We start from the raw sequence: 17,532 nt of genomic DNA on the forward strand, positions 1-17,532 counted from the left end.
TATATGATCTAGTTTCAAAGATATCGTCAAGATGATTTTTTTTGTGAAGACGGTTTTTTAATCGGGGTGACGGTTTGAGCTACAAAATATTTTGAAATTTGGAAAAAAGAAAGAATCTAGAATGACATCAGCTTTTCGTCCTTTAGTGCATATATGCATGTAATTAGAGAAGGGAGTGCACGTGAAAGAAAAATTAGTCATTCTAATGCATGCATGTATATAATTAGAGTGAAGTAAGAATCGTTCTTGCCTATTGCTAAAATCTGAACGTTTGGTAGTTATAAAAATCCTAAAAAATTTTGAGATAAATGCTAGCACATGTCTCCAAGACAGATGTAGTTCATATGGGCTCGTGGATGACCATAAGAAAATGGGACTGCCCAAGGGCAAGTCGTCTAAAATCAAATTTGAGTAAGTCGATTTTACCCCTATTAAAAAGATTAAGTTGTTTTTTTTCAGTGCAACAGAATCATAAATGACTTGAACTAATTTGGGTAAGTCAATTTTTTTTTGTAAGAGCATTGGGCCCTTTGCAACCACAAAACAAAAGCCTACCGGATACTTGGGCTTGGTCTGAACATAACATACTTGATGCCTAATAAGACACGAGATAAAAAAAATAAAAAATAAAGGTTTCTAAGAAAGAATGAATTAGTGTCATTGTAGAATTGCTCAAACGAGTGTATGATGTCTTCTCTGATGATATGCCAGCAGGAGCAACAGAAGCGCCCCATGAACCCATCCAACCTTGGCGCCTTGTCAAGGGCATGAACTTAACCACCACCTTGATCTTATCGGCGAAGAAAGGGCCATCAAGGTGGGAGTGATCCATAGGACCACTCAAGGCATTCTCGACTCAATGGAACAACTCCTCGATGACTCGCGTGTTGACAGAAGAACCTAGTGTTAGCAACCCCATGAGCATACGCTTAAGAATTCTATGCGTCCCCACTTCCTTGGGGGAGATAGGCCTTGTCTTTTGCTTCCACATTGAGTCGTTGAATGGTTTCCATCGTGATGGCGACCTGCAGCTTGTATTCCCAATCCAACGATCGTTCCAGTGTGTTAGTGCCTTCACGACGACCTTGAGCTTGTCAACGAAAACCCTTAAGAGATTCCCTGAAGCATGGATTGAGTTCCAGGCCCTGGAAACCACATCCAAAAAACTATCAAACTTGGGTGAGAAGCATTCGAATCTCAATCTTCGCCCAGTCTTGACCTCCATTGCCAAGTCCAACAACAAAGGACAAAGATGAGATAAGGCCGCCCCCAATACCGAGCAGAGACATAAGGGGTAGAGCTCCTCCCACGTAATAATTGTGAAAACATGGTCGATTTTCTCCAACCTGGGTTGTCCCCTCTCGTTGGACCATGTATAGCTACGACCATTGAGATAAATTTTCTTGAGTTCCGGCCTATTCAAATTTCCTCGGATGCAAGCAATCACGCACATGTTGACAACCACATTATTCTTGTCCTGAAGGTTAACAAAGAGGTTGAAATCCCTAGCCACGATCCAAAGGCTAGCATGCAAATCACAAACGTCCATGAGTACCTAAAGAAACGTAGCCTTCGCCTCATTGTCCGTTGGCTGATAAACACTCGTGAAGCAACAAGAGAGGTTGGCGAGGTGGAGAGAGATGAACGACAGTAAGAGGCGCAAGGCCGATGTAGAGGAGTGTAGGCTTTAACTCGTGGAGGCCCAATTGATGCAAGACATGGTGGTCGAGGATAACCGTCTCATGATGATTGATCCAAATGGAATGGATGAAACGGTAAGAACGTTTGAGGAGACGGTTGTTGGAAATATGCCCTAGAGGCAATAATAAATAAGTTATTATTATATTTTCTTGTTCATGATAATCGTTTATTATCCATACTAGAATTGTATTGATAGGAAACTCAGATACATGTGTGGATACATAGACAACACCATGTCCCTAGTAAGCCTCTAGTTGACTAGCTCGTTGATCAATAGATGGTCACGGTTTCCTAACCATGGACATTGGATGTCGTTGATAACGGGATCACATCATTAGGAGAATGATGTGATGGACAAGACCCAATCCTAAGCCTAGCACAAGATCATGTAGTTCGTATGCTAAAGCTTTTCTAATGTCAAGTATCATTTCCTTAGACCATGAGATTGTGCAACTCCCGGATATCGTAGGAGTGCTTTGGGTGTACCAAACGTCACAACGTAACTGGGTGACTATAAAGGTGCACTACGGGTATCTCCGAAAGTGTCTGTTGGGTTGGCACGAATCGAGACTGGGATTTGTCACTCCGTGTAAACGGAGAGGTATCTCTGGGCCCACTCGGTAGGACATCATCATAATGTGCACAATGTGATCAAGGAGTTGATCACGGGATGATGTGTTACGGAACGAGTAAAAGAGACTTGCCGGTAACGAGATTGAACAAGGTATCGGGATACCGACGATCGAATCTCGGGCAAGTATCGTACCGCTAGACAAAGGGAATTGTATACAGGATTGATTAAGTCCTTGACATCGTGGTTCATCCGATGAGATCATCGTGGAACATGTGGGAGCCAACATGGGTATCCATATCCCGCTGTTGGTTATTGACCGGAGAGTCATCTCGGTCATGTCTGCATGTCTCCCGAACCCGTAGGGTCTACACACTTAAGGTTCGGTGACGCTAGGGTTATAGAGATATTAGTATGCGGTAACCCGAAAGTTGTTCGGAGTCCCGGATGAGATCCCGGACGTCACGAGGAGTTCCGGAATGGTCCGGAGGTAAAGAATTATATATAGGAAGTGCTATTTCGGCCATCAGGACAAGTTTCGGGATCACCGGTATTGTACCGGGACCACCGGAAGGGTCCCGGGGTCCGCCGGGTGGGGCCACCTGCCCCGGGGGGCCACATGGGCTGTAGGGGGTGCGCCTTGGCCTATATGGGCCAAGGGCACCAGCCCCAAGAGGCCCATGCGCCAAGAGAAGAGGAAAAAGGGAGAGTCTTAAAGGGGAAGGCACCCCCGAGGTGCCTTGGGGAGGATGGACTCCTCCCCCCCCTTGGCCGCACCCTTCCTTGGAGGAAGGGGCAAGGCTGCGCCCTCCCCCTCTCACTTGGCCCTATATATAGTGGGGGGAAGGGAGGGCAACCATACCTAAGGCCTGGCGCCTCCCTCTCCCTCCCGTGACACATCTCCCTCCTCCCGCAGCGCTTGGCGAAGCCCTGTTGGAATCCCGCTACTTCCACCACCACGCCGTCGTGTTGTTGGATCTCCATCAACCTCTCATCCCCCCTTGTTGGATCAAGAAGGAGGAGACGTCGCTGCTCCGTACGTGTGTTGAACGCGGAGGTGCCGTCCGTTCGGCACTAGGATCATCGGTGATTTGGATCACGACGAGTACGACTCCATCAACCCCGTTCTCTTGAACGCTTCCGCGCGCGATCTACAAGGGTATGTAGATCCACTCCTCCCTCGTTGCTAGATGACTCCATAGATTGATCTTGGTGACACGTAGGAAAATTTTGAATTTATGCTATGTTCCCCAACAACGGTGTGATAAAAGATCTTGGCATCTAGAATGACATGGAGAGGAGCATACTTGGGAGGAGGAAGCGGTGCAAACTTGGGAGTACCAAGTGATGCCGATGACGTGTGATCATTGGTGTCGGCTGAATGTGTGCATAATGATCTGCTTTTGGTCGAATTTTGATTTTAGTTGAACTTTGGTCTTGGATGATGGTTCATGTTTTGTTCATGCATTTGGGAGCCTATGCCATGTTAATTTCAAATTTCAGAATATGGTTTATAATCTTGTTTAAGTGTGTGATACCGACTGTAAAAAGTTTGATCTATATTTATATGGCTCCGATGGTCCGTGTTGGATGACTTCGACGGTTTGGTTGTCCGAACGGTTGCGGGAGGTTTACAGGTGCACCTTGAAGATACCCTAAACAGACTTTTGGCAAAAATATGGCTTCTAAATCGAACATGGCCTAAAATCATGGATCGATTTTATTATCTTCGGGTAATTGACAATGGCATCTACGTTTGGTGTCTTTGTGCTCTCGCGGACTCACGGTGCCTTCTCCAAAGAAGTCACGAGTGTTGAACAGTGTCGCGCCCGTCTAGTCGCGACGAACGAAAAGGTCATGTCTTTTCCTATTAAGGCCTCCTTTGATTTGGAGGAATTTCATAGGAATTCTAAAAGATATGATTTTTATAGGATTTTTTTCTTTAGAGCCCTTTGGTTTATAGGAATGGATTCCTATTCCTGCATAGATTGGTTCCTATCCTTCACATTTTATAGGAAAATAAAAATGAGCCTAGACTCAATGAAAAAAAAATTGATGTCAATCAAATAACATCTTGTTTCCTATTCCTATTCATAGGATTTGAGACACGTGTCATCTCATTTTCTACAATATTCCTATTCCGACGATAATCTTATCCTATGAACCAAAAGAGACCTAAGTGGTAGTAGTAGTACGCCCTATCTACCTGGCCGTCGGCCCGGTTGCAGCACTGCAGCGCGCGCGGGTACAGCTACAGCAACACACGGGGACAACAGGCGCGTAGGCCACTGCTGCTACTAGCCAGCGACGCGGCCGGCGGCCGATGGGACGGACGCGCGTCTATGTACCGCACGCGCGCAAAATGACCTCGCGCGTCCTTCCGCCCGGTATGGCGGGCTGGATGTCTCGTCGTGTCGCGTGCCTCCTTTCGCCTGGACATGTATTTCCAGTGTGATATTTTCTCGTACATTCGTACTTTGCTCTCATGTTTACTAGTAGTATTTTCTTTGTTTTTAATCAGTATTAGCAAAAAGGCACGTGCGTTATAATAAAAAAAAATCCTCTCATATCTCTAGGTGGATCAGTTGAACAAACTGTGTATGGCCGGTTGGCGGGTTATGAGATCAAACCCTGCCATCGGCTCTTTTATTTTTTCCAGCTCACCAGATATGGTCCACAGTGCGCCATCAGGTGAGCTTTCTTCGATGGACCAAAACAGATGGCAAGCAACGAAACCAAATAGCATACGTAAAATTAATTGAAAATTAATTGAAGCAGGACCAAATAAAACGAAAGCTTCTCTTTGACGCTCATTGGCGTCAAACGAAACAGCCTCTGCGCAGAATTTGCTAAAGGTCGCGCAAATGGGCCGCCCATTTGCAGGTAACGAATGAAAAACTTCACGAAAAAAATAAGCCGCAATGCGGAGTCGAACTCCTTAACACTTACTACAAAACTTGGCCACTCGGGCTGGCAACAGTTGCAAGCTAAACCACAGCGCTGACCATTAAGTACGCAGCCACAGTTCTTACTATCACTGTTTCTATTTGTCTTTTTAGAGATTTTAAATGGACTATCACATACAGATGTATATAGACATATTTTAGAGTGTAGATTCACTCATTTTGCTCCGTATGAAGTCACTTGTTGAAATCTTTAGAAAGACAAATATTTAGGAACGTAGGGAGTATTTTGCATGATAAATTCGTTTTTTTATTTTGCAATATTCCTTGGAAAATGCAACTAATGTTTGAAAATGTGCAAAATTTCAATATTTGAACAAACGCGAACAAATTTTGAGAAGGTGAACAAAAATTGAAAAACGTGAACAATTTTTCATATACGCTGAACAATTTTTAAATATACATTGAACATTTTTGTAATATACTCTGAATAATTTTTAAATACATACACTAAAAAAATTTTAAATACACGTCAAACATTTTGGACATCGATAACAACCGAACGTTCGGTCTGGGGAGGCACCAGACCGAACGAATCGTTCGTACTGAAGGGTAGATCGCTCCGAACGAATTCGTTCGGGAGGAGAGGCCCCCAGCGCGAACGCCCCACGCCCCCACCTGTCGACCCTACAGCCCGGTAGCTAAAGAAAGCCTAACTTTTTTTTGCTGTGGCAGATTAAAGCCCAGATTTTGCACTGCTACCTAATAAAAATGTCATCAACTCTAAAAGCAAAAGAAAAATAGTCATGGCAATTTCCATCATCGAAACAAAAACAAATTGCCATGGAAGATTCATAGTTAAAAATGCCATGCTATTTTTAATTAAATTTCCATAGATTGTATGCACAATTTGAACACAAAATTATGTGTGAGGAATTTGCCATGGTGTGGTAGTATAAATTGCCATGTTTCAAAAATACAATTTCCATGGCACTAAAGAATAAAATTTGCATCATGAAAATTAAAGAAAAAGAAGGGGATTTGCTATGGTCCACGATCTCAAAACATAAATTTACCATGGATTAAAAAAATATCCCACTACCTATAATGAAACGTTCACACATGGCAAATTTATTAAGTTTTTCTTCAAAAAAAGATGGCAAAATTAGGAGACTTTTTCAATAAAACAAATGGCAACTTTTTTTAAAATGCAACAGATACATGGATTTGTTGAAAAAAAGATGGCAAAAAACTCATGAAAAATAATTTAGGAAATCCAGAGTAGATGACCAAAAAGTTGCCATGCTATATAGTGAATGAAATAAAAATTTGCCATGGGGAAACAAGCTAAATTTATCATGGCAATAAAAGTTAAATATTTTCCATGGCGATATAGGTAAATTTGCCATAGTAAAAATAAAAAAGTTAAATTTGCCATGGAAATAAAAGTTAAGAGTTGCCATGGTGATTTAGCTAAAATTTGACATGTCAATTAAGGTAATTTTTGCCATGGTAAAAATAAAAAAGTTAATTTTACTATATACCTAAAGACACAAAATAATGTGGATTGAAAAATGCCATGCCAAATAAAAAGTAAAATTTGACATGGATGTAAAAGTTATATCGCCATGGCAAGTAAAGAAGTAAATTTGCCATGAGCAATAGTAAAAGTAAAAAAAGTTGCCATGTATGTAAAAAAAAGTAAGTTGCCATGTATCTAAAGGGTAGGTTGCCATGGCAAAACAAAAAAGGTTAATTTGGCATTGGCAAAAGAAAGGGTAAAATTGCCATGGCAAAAACAGGGTAAATTTGCCATGGCTATAAAATTAAATTTGCCATGTTGCAAAAAAGAAATAATTTCACCATGCCATTGTTACAAAAATTTGGCATGGTCCATGCGCTAGAGATGTCATGATGCACAAAATAAAAATTGCCATGACAATGAACTCTATTTGCATCATCTCATAAAATTGTAATTGACATGGCAAAACATTCTTGGATGGACTTTGGCAAGGATACAACGAACCATGGCAATAAATGATTTTAATTGCCGTGACAAAAAACACATCTATGAAAAAAACTTTTAATTGCCATGGCAAAAAACACATCTATAAAAAAATCTTTTAGTTGCCATGGCAAATTTGCCATGTTTTTGAATATCTTAGGCTGCTATGTTTTTGTACATCTTAAGTTGCCATGGCAAGTTTGCCATGTTTTTGAACATCTTAAAAATAAAAAAATTGACATGTTTGCCATGTTTGTAAACATCTTAAGTTTGCCATGTTTGTAAACATCTTAAGTTTGCCATGTTTTTGAACATCTTAAAAAACAATTTTGACATGTTTGCCATGGCAATTTTGCCATTTTTCCCATGGTCTATGAACTAAACTTTTCCGTGATCTATGAACTAAATTTGCCATTGTTATTTGCCAAAGAAATTGTCTTTGTCTTGGCAATAAAAGTAAATATTCCATGGCAAAAACAAAAAAGTTTCAATTGCCATGGCCAAAAAAATTGTTTGCCATGGTGTGCTTGATGTAGTCAATGATTGCAGGCTTCGTTTCTTCTTCATTTGTATGGCCATGTGCAATGAGCCAACCAGCCAAAACATCACACTACTGAACCAAAACAGAGATTGTCTCGAACGATCGATTAGATTTGATTGAATCAACATGAAGCAACATCGGATGAGGTGGATTAGCAGCAATTATGAATGTCCGATATGCTTGGCACTCTGTTCTACACTTCTACTACTTGTACTGAATGGCAGTGCAAAAACACAATTGAAACGAAGCATGGCAGAAACCGAAACAACAGTGATGGAGTGGATCGATCAATCAGACTTGCGGCTTCAACAATTATCGCATTGATGAGATGGATGGATGCATCTTGTACCTCGATGAAGTGCCAAAAATGGAGGGGTCAACAGCTGACGACGCCATTGATGCACTTGGAGCAGAAGCGGGAATGACTGCCACCCCCGCTCGACGTCCTCCATAGCCGCCGACTCCACTCAGCGACCGTGCGCGACAACGGGAGCAACCAGCTTTCGCCCCCATCAGTAGATGCTCCTCCCTCGTGTGTCGCGGCAGCCTCCATAGCTACCGGCTAGATGCAGACCTCGCGCATCCTCACCGCCGCACTCGCACGACCCGTCAAAGCAACGCCGTGGACCGGTCCCCGCCGACCGCGTTGCCAGGGCCTGGCAAGCGCCAGGATGTGGTGGCCGGCACGACCGGGACCGCCACGCTGCTCTCACGCGCGCGTGATGCCGGAATGCACCTGGTCGTGCATCCCGCGTGGGACGAGCTCCAACTCGTAGGAACAGCTTCTGCCGGCCGCCACCTCCTCCCCGCGGGCCGTGACCTCGCCGCCGCACTCGCTGTCGCCTTTTCCCTGCAGGCCGCAACTTTGCCGCCGCACTCGCTGTCGCCTCCTCCCGCGGGCCGCATCCTCGCCGTCACCTCCTCTCGCAGGGCCGCAGCGTGGTGCCCGGCGGACATCGCCGTCCCGCACCCTCGCCGCCGCACTCGCGCCCTACACGCCGCTGCTCCAATCACCGAAGGACCCTGCCGTTGTAATCGCCAGAATGGGGAGTGGGTGAGGCAGAGCTCGCTGGGGAAAGGATAAGGTAGGGGAGCAAAAATCGTTCGCATCAATTCGCTCTCAACCCGAACGAGTCTCCTGTGATGACGTGGCAATGGGAGAGCATCAAGATTTGTGCAACGGGTACGAGCGCGTTCGGCTCCATGTCCAGAAAACCCGAATGTTCGGGAGTTATCGATTCCGAACATTTTTGCGATATACATTGAACAGTTTTTAATACATAATGAACATTTTCTTATGGTAATTTTACATTTTCTTAAAGGTACGATGCACAGTTTTGCAATACACATCAAACTTTTCGTATAATATACAAAAACTGTGAACAGATTTTGAAAATGAGAACATGTTTTGGTATTCCGTACAGTATTTGATCTTTTACAACAAAGTATTTGAAAACAGAAAAAAGAAAAGGAAAAGAAAAAAAAAAGAAGAAAGAAAGGAACGAAAAAGGAAACAGAAAAGAAAGGAACAGAAAAACTGTAGCGCCTAAGTGCGCCGGCCCAACTCTGAGCACCTTCAGCTGAGGCATGACATTTTGACGCCCACGAGTGTCAAATAGGATCCACCGAATAAGGCGGGACGAAATCAAAAATATCACCTTCATTTAATAATAAGTATAGATATAGATATAGATTTTAGTGATCTAAAGAGTCTTATACTTTACAGAGGGATTACATATTTAGCATGACTTAACCTTCTTTTGCCCAGTTTGCCAAAGTTTAGCATGACTTAATCCTCTTTTGAAAATTGACCATTTTTTGTTACACCATCCACCCTGACGTTGGGGTTGTATGGGAGACGTCATGGTCCATGGCATTTTACTGCTTCCAAACGACATGGTCCGTGGCGTTTCGTCCCCTCTAGAGACGCCAAGTCCGACAAGAGAGACACAAGGAAGGAAGCGCCATAGACCATGGCATCTTCCATGCAACCCAAACGCCATTCAATTGCATCATCCAAAAAAGTCAGAATGCGCTAATTTTCCAAAAGGGGTCAAATCGTGCTAAACTTTGGCAAAATTGTCAAAACAGTGATTTTGTTCCCCTTTGTTGATGAGAAAATAAAAAGCTTCTTGGGTTGAGCTTGGTTGACTTCTAAAATAAGCTTAGGCAGCAGCCAACAGCTGAAGCGCTTCCAAGCGACCAACCGTGTACTCCCACGTGCACCGTCCTCTCTATGGCTGGCCGGCTCATTTTGGTTTTTCGTCTCACACGTTTTGGGAAGGTTCTAGAACATTCCCTGAAGCGGTTTTTTCTTCTGGTTTTTCTTTTGTTTTATGTTTTTTTCTTCTGGTTCCTTAAGTTTTATTTTATGATTTTTACATTTTCTTTTTCCAAATCCCTAAACTTATTTTCAAAACTCATGAAAATATTACAAACCGTGATTTTTTTGATCGAATTCGTGATTTTTTTCGAAAACCAGGCACAACATTCCAAATTCGTGATTTTTAAAATACATTAAATATTAAGAAATAAGGGATAATTATTCAAATTCCTGAACATTTTGATATCCCAGAATATTTTTTAAAATTCATTTACATTTTATAAAAAGTAAAAATATTTAAATTTGTGAACACCTTTTCCGAAATTCGACATTTTAAAAAATATTATTGATTTTTTTTAAATTTGAAACTGATTTTGAAATTCGTGAACATTTTTTCTAATCTGTGACTTTTCTGAATAGGCGAACATTTTTTGAAATGAACGAACGTTCAGGAATTTTGGAACATTTTTGTAAATTGTGAACATTAACTAGGAATATTTTTAAAAATGGTTCAAATCAGGGCTGCTTTTCTAATTTGAGATTTTTTTAACCGGGACATTACTAATTTGAGAAAATTTCCTTAATTTGTAATATTTTCTGAAATTTAGATATTATATAAAACTAAAAATTGTTTTTTAATACAATAAATTCTTCAAGTTTAGGAACAACTTGTCAAATCCAAGAACATTTCTGAAATTTGGGACCATCATTTGAAATTCAGACTTTTTTGCAATTTAGATTTTTTTTCAAATTCATTGACATTGCCTTTGTCATCGGAACCTGTTTGAAATCTTGACAATTTTTCAGAATATGAATCTTTTTTTAATTGTTGATATTTGTATTGAAATTCCAAACATTTCTTGAAATACATGAATATTTTTAAAGAAAATCAGAAGAATTTTTAAATCATGAACATTTTTCAAATTGAAAACTATTTTTGGAATCCCAAACATTTTGTTGAATTTGAATATTATGAACATCTACTGTTATTTTAAAAACAAAAAGAAACAAAAAAGAATAAGTGAGAGAACCAAATGAAATGAAAAAAACAAGAGGCAGCAGCCCACAGCTGAGGCGCTTCCAAGTGACCTACCGTGTACCCTCCGCGCGCACCGTCCGCTCTATGGTTGGCCGACTGATTTTGATTTTTCTCCTCACATGTTTTGGAAAGGTTCATGAGCATTCCCTGATGCTGTTTTTTCATCTGGTTTCTCTTTTGTTTTATGTTTTTTTCTTCTGGTTCCTTCAATTTTATTTTATGATTTTGTTTTTTTTTCTTCTTTCAAATACCTGAACTTATTTTCAAAACTCATAAAATTTTTACAAACCGCAAATGTTTTATCAAATTCGTGAACTTCTTTCAAAGATCAGACACAACTTTCCAAATTCGTGATTTTTAGAATATGTGAAATATTCAGATATAACGGATTTTTACAAATTCATGAAAATTTTCATAATTAAAAAATGTGATTTTTTTTTCTGAAATATGATATTTTTTAGAATTCTTGAACTGTTTTTGAATTTAAAAGTGATTCGAAAATTCTTGAAATATTTTATAAATTTTTATTTTTTTAATTGGCGAACATTTTTTGAAATGAACGAACATTTTGGTAAATTGTGAACATTAAATTGCAATATTTTTTTCAAATGGTTCAAATTAGGATTCATTTGTGAATTTTTTCAGGAATCCGGGATTTTTAAAAAAAATTGGGACATTATTAAATTTGAGATTTGTTCCTTAATTTGCAATATTTTCTGAAATTTAGAACATTATGTATAATTCAAATTTCTTTCTTTTAATACGAAAACATTCTTCAACTTTACGAATAACTTGTCAAATCCAAGAACATTTCTCAAATTTGGGACTATCATTTGAAACCCAGACCTCTTTTGCAATTTCGATTTTTTTTCAAATTCATGGATGTTGTTTTTCTCTTTCGGAACTTGCTTGAAATCATGACTATTGTTAAAAAATTGATTTTTCTTATAAAATTTATGTTATTTGTTTTGAAATTCCGAACATATTTTAAAATTCATGAACATTTCTTTATATCCATGAATATTTTGAAGAAAAATCAAAAGAATTTTTTAATTCATGAACTTTTTTCAAATTCAAAACTATTTTTGAAGTCCCAATCATTTTTGTTGAATTTGACGATCATGAACATTTACGGTTACTTTAGAAACAAAAAACAGAAAGAAACAAAAATAGAATAAATGGAAGAACAAAATGAAATGAAAAAAAAGGGGGGCCTTGCCCGACTTATGGGACGGCTCAAAGCATGAGCGAGGGGGGGGGGACTATATCTCGCGCTATGTGAGTCGGAAGGATCTCTTGCTCAAGGACTTCTTGAATCAAAACAGGTCTCCTGGATTGTTGCTGCCGATGCTAGCCAGTGGGTCTGTGTTGAGTTCGTGGTGAAATAGTAGGGCCCGACATGTTTGATGGAAAATAGCCGGTTTTCTCTATCAGTTTTCTTTGTTTATTTCCATGTCTTCATTGCCTTTTTCTTTTCTCTATTTTTTCTTTGGTTTCCTTTGTGTTTTTTTTCATTTTTCATTGCCTTTTTTCTTTCTTTATTTTTTCTTCGGTTCTTTGTTTCTTTCTCATTTTTCATTGGGTTGTTCTCTCTCTTGGGTTTCACTGTTTTTCTATACATATTTTTGGTATATGTATAATACATTTTTCTAATTGATGTTTAATAGTTTTTAAATACAAGATCAACATTTTTTTGATTTGGTCAACATTTTGTCTATACACATTCAACCTTTTTCAAATGCTTGATTAAGAATTTAAAATACAAGATCAACAATTTTTGACTACATGGTCAACATTTTTTATAAACATTTAGGCCTCTTTTGGTTCATAGGATAGGATTATCGTAGGAATAGGAATTTTTTAGGAAATGAGATGACATGTATGTCAAATCCTATGAGTAGGAATAGGAAAGGAGATGCCATTTGGTTGACATCAAAGGAATTTTTCCATCGAATTTAGGTTCTTTTTTATTTTCCTATGAAATGTGGAGGATAGGAACGAATCCTATGTAGGAATAGGAATCTATTCCTATGAACCAAAAGGCTCTAAAGGAAAAAAATCCTATAAGAATCCTATCCTATAAAATTCCTATGAAATTCCTGCAAACCAAAGGAAGCATTAACATTTTTCAAAAGCATTATTAACATTTTTCTATAGACATTTAACATTTTCCAAATGCTTGATTAACATTTTTCAAATACTTGTTCAACATTTTTTCAAATGCTTGATTATCATTTCTTATATACATGATCAGATTTTTTCATCATTTTCTAATACATGGTCAACATTTTTTCTATACACATTTAGCATTTTTTAAATGCTTGATTAACATTTTTAAAATACTTGTTCATTTTTTCAAATGCTTAATTAACATTTTTTAAATACATGACCGTTTTTCTTCAAATGCCTAATTAACGTTTCCTCACTTTCCCCGCCGAGAAGGAACTGTCTTTGAGATCACACGAGGAAGAATTATTGAGCTTTTGGTGGTTGGCTTCTTTTGAGTCCCAGGCATGGCTCATGGTGTGCCGCATGCCGGGCCTAGCTCGTTTAGCCCATGTTGTGCCGTACCGTTCATGCGTGCTACCGTACCGGCCCAGTTAGCACGGCCCATTTGGCCAGCTATACTTGGTGTGTGGTTCTTTAGCATAGGAACAGACATGGCAAGCAGTCCTCACAAGTCACAAGCGGACTCGATACCTCAGCAGTTGGGTATGGTTAATCAAAAAGGAGTGGAGAGATAAACAGTGTCATCTAAATTAAGTTCGCATGGACGGTGTTGATATATGTCTTAATTGTGTTTCACAACACACTAGTTTAAAACCTGCTAATTAATTCCAACTCAAGTGTATTGTAGAGAAGCGTACGTGTCCCATGTGTAGGAAACACTTTTTTTCATGGATTGTGATGGATAAGCTTATTAAAATTAAACCCAGAGGCCAGAGCTAAGGAAATATTTAGTCATGTCTATGTGCAGATGTCATAGAAAACTGATATTACCCGATACATAAGGACAAAGTTCCAAATCTGATTCAGATTGCGATTCCTGGTGCAGACATATTTCAAGTGAAAATAAAAGTATTTTACAACCTTTATCTATATCTAGAATTATCTTTTTAGGAGCAACCCGTTACCATCTAACTTAAAAAATGTTTTGACAATTTTTTATTTTGTTTTGGTTGGGGTGCACCTTGTCTAGACAGTAGTGCAAAGCCTTAGCGACCCATAAGGACCCCAATAGCAAGCTATTGTTGTGGGTTCTTCTTCATAAAAAATAAATTTTAATATCATTGCAAGGATGTATCTCATATATCAGATATTAAATTGATAAGAACAGATCATTTGATCTTAGCCAAAAGCCCGAGAAAAGTATGCTTTCGTAGGAGGCTGTGCGCTTCATCAACCGACTTCACGCCCTGCACAAACGAGGTGGTACTAATCCATCTATGACCTGTCCTTGGGGAACCTTCGGCTCTGTGCTTGCCGTCGTTTTGGGCTTGGAACCTGCATGAGACAAATGAAGCCCACAATCATCTGATGGTACTGCTCGGACGGCCCGTTAAAACTGTTGATTCCCAGCCCTCTTCTTCGGGAAGAAGGGAAGAAGAGCCAAAGTCGAGGGAGGCACGGAGGAACTACCTTCTTCGTCAGAAGGGAAGAAGAACCAAAGTTGCTTGCCAACTTGCAGCAGGAACCCTATCACTATCAGGCCGGAGATGAGCTGAACCTGTGAACCAGTTCGGTAGTTTGAGCTTTTACGGCATGTATAATGATGGCATATGGATACATATGCCCCATGACAAAAAGTAATTTGAGGCACTTATATTAATTTTTTCTCTCCAGTGCAAGCTATCACTAGTGAGCCTTATTAAGAAATAGAAAATAAAAACTCTAGTACACATGCATCTCTACTTTTCACTCCAACCTTTTCAGTTTTTGTCATCGGACCATACTTTTTTTTTTCAAACACCCACCTTCTGAAAAGGATCCCGCTTCCCTATCCAAACCTACTTTACGTCATATCCAATCATATATTACATGCGAGGCATCACCTTGAAATTATGCATGGCCTTGTAGCCAAAAAAGCAAAGGGTCTGAAGTCTAGGACGAGAACGGCTCGCCGGAACACGTTTAGCAGACAAGCAAGAGAGTCCTGGTTCACCTGGTGCACGTACTACAAAGGGCAAAGAAGGCACACCACTCTGCCGGTGAACTTGCTGACTCTGCTGGATCTTGCGTATTTTAGACAGAAGACTGTTGTAGCAAAATGTTGGTTAGTAGCACAGGGAAAAAAATAGAAACACGCCGTCTGTGGGAATCGAACCAACGAACCTTGCGTATTTCAGACAGAAGAGAAAAAAAACACGCCGTCTGTGGGAATCGAACCCACGACCACGTGGTTAAAAGCCACGCGCTCTACCAGCTGAGCTAAGACGGCCTACGAAATGGTTAGTCACTCCTGCTATATAGTCGGAATAGATATTCGCTAGCTTTGTCACAATTGGAGATCCGTGCCAATCTCAAACGCGCGAGGTTTTACTCTCTACTACTAGAAACGACTGGGAAATCTAAACTTGAGAATCGGAATCCGCGATTTTCTTAGGGCCACACTTCTGGTTATGTTGCGCAATACCATCTCAATGTTGAAACTCTGCCACCGGCGCTTATTACTGCAACGTAAATGGCTTTGACCCAAGCCCATATAGCGCCATTCGTCTTATCTTTACCCGTTGCTCTTAAAGGCTGTGGTGTGTACAGTATTTAATTCCCAATGATCACCTTGATCTTTGAAAATAAAAAAAAACTATGATCTTCGTGTGTTTGCAGGAACAAAGGACTAATACACTATGTCAAGAATTTTGCACATTCACACAATTGTTGCACCATCAAACTATTGAGTCTCATTACGTACTTCTGTTGCCGCACCATCTGCGGTTCATGTTTGTTCTGTGCATACCAAAATTCTGGCTTCCAGGAGCACCGAAGAATGTACTTAATTTTTGTCTGGGCTATGTGTTCATTGAGTGTAAATGCCTCTATGTTCATGGCTATGGATCAGTCCCTGCAAAATCAGCAAATGTGTGATATTTTGTTATTATTTCTGTTTCTTGCTGAGCATATAAATGAGTGTGATCGTCATTTCTGTTGTCAGGAAGATGGCCCAAATGCAGTGGTAAGAGTTGAGGTTGCTGCTGACAACATGTAGCGAAAAAAGGGCACCAATATATACATATTGTGAGCTTGCTGATAAATTGTCGGACTTGCTTAATCATCCATATCAACCAGTATTTTAAATGTTTATTTGATGTGGATGCAGCATAGAGTAGTGTTCTCCTTTTGCTATTGCTTTTAAATTCAATGTTCAGTGCAATAAAACAGTATGTCTCCTGCTGACTTTTTCAAAATTGAAGCTAACTGGTGTTGATGTTGTGCAACGTCGAAAGTTAGAATCTTTGAAATAAATGGACAAAGTAGTTTCTTCTGTATATTAGATCGGACAATCCGTATATACTAGAAGTACATTGTTGAATCTCAAATCAAGAGGACGGTATCTAACTGGTCTTTCATCTATTTTTCTTTTTAAGGAACCGGAAAGTTTAGCAAAGTCAGTACAATGGGCAAGAGATCAGTTAATTTGTTATTCTTGTTGCTAATAAAGAAATTTTTGGGACAATGGTTGTAGCAAGATTTGTGCTTACATTTGTACTGTGGATGTGTAGAAGCAACCACATTGTTGGTACCTGAAGGCACACTCAACAAGATTATCGACCCTTTTATTATTTGGTTTGCACCTGACTATCATACATTCCATTGTTTGTTAGTCATGGACTTCCTCCGTCCGGAATTACTTGTTGGAGAAATGGATGTATCTAGACATATTTTAGGTCTAGATACATCTATTTTTATCCATTTTCGCAAGAAATAATTTCGGACGGAGGGAGTAGGTGACAAGTGATGATCTACTTACCAGAAGTCTACAAGTCGGTATATTTTTCTCTTCAACTCATCACCTTGGTATTTTTTGTGTGTTCTTCAAGTCTTGACGTGGATGACATCTAGGGGACTTGGTGGCTTTGTTTAAAAATATTCTGTAAAAAAATAAAAGGATAATAAGAAAATTCCAAAAAGGAGAACTAATTAAAAGGATTTTATTTTTATTTTCCCATCCTCATGGCCTTGCTATCTTTCTAATTAATACGGAAGTTAGTTGCCCCCAACTCCAGGGAATGGGTCAGCCAGTATAGAATTCCGGGAGGCAGAATTTACAAGTTGGATTTCTACCCATGGAAGCGACGGGGATACCCACTGGGAATGAGACTACCTAATGATCCCTCGGTGTTCAAACTTGCTTGGTTCCAGTCTATGATACTTTGCTACCAGACTAGTCCTTGCTTCCAGTGAAATTACCAAACTGGTCATGTTCAGATAATAATGGCAAACACAATTAA

At 39.7% G+C, this 17,532-nt stretch overlaps 2 non-coding genes across 2 annotated transcripts; both read right to left on the minus strand.

The window, feature by feature from the left end:
* Nucleotides 1–14,262: 14,262 nt before the first annotated feature.
* LOC125517852 (U2 spliceosomal RNA) lies at nt 14,263–14,456 on the minus strand. Its single transcript, XR_007287850.2, has one exon. It is a non-coding gene; the product is annotated as a U2 spliceosomal RNA (small nuclear RNA).
* Nucleotides 14,457–15,448: 992 nt separating this feature from the next.
* On the minus strand, nt 15,449–15,521 carry TRNAK-UUU (transfer RNA lysine (anticodon UUU)). Its single transcript has one exon. It is a non-coding gene; the product is annotated as a tRNA-Lys (tRNA).
* Between the last annotated feature and the right edge of the window lie 2,011 nt (nt 15,522–17,532).

This window comes from Triticum urartu, chromosome 6A (assembly GCF_056163025.1).
Source record: "Triticum urartu cultivar PI428250 chromosome 6A, HENAU_Tu73, whole genome shotgun sequence".
Lineage (NCBI taxonomy): Eukaryota > Viridiplantae > Streptophyta > Magnoliopsida > Poales > Poaceae > Triticum > Triticum urartu.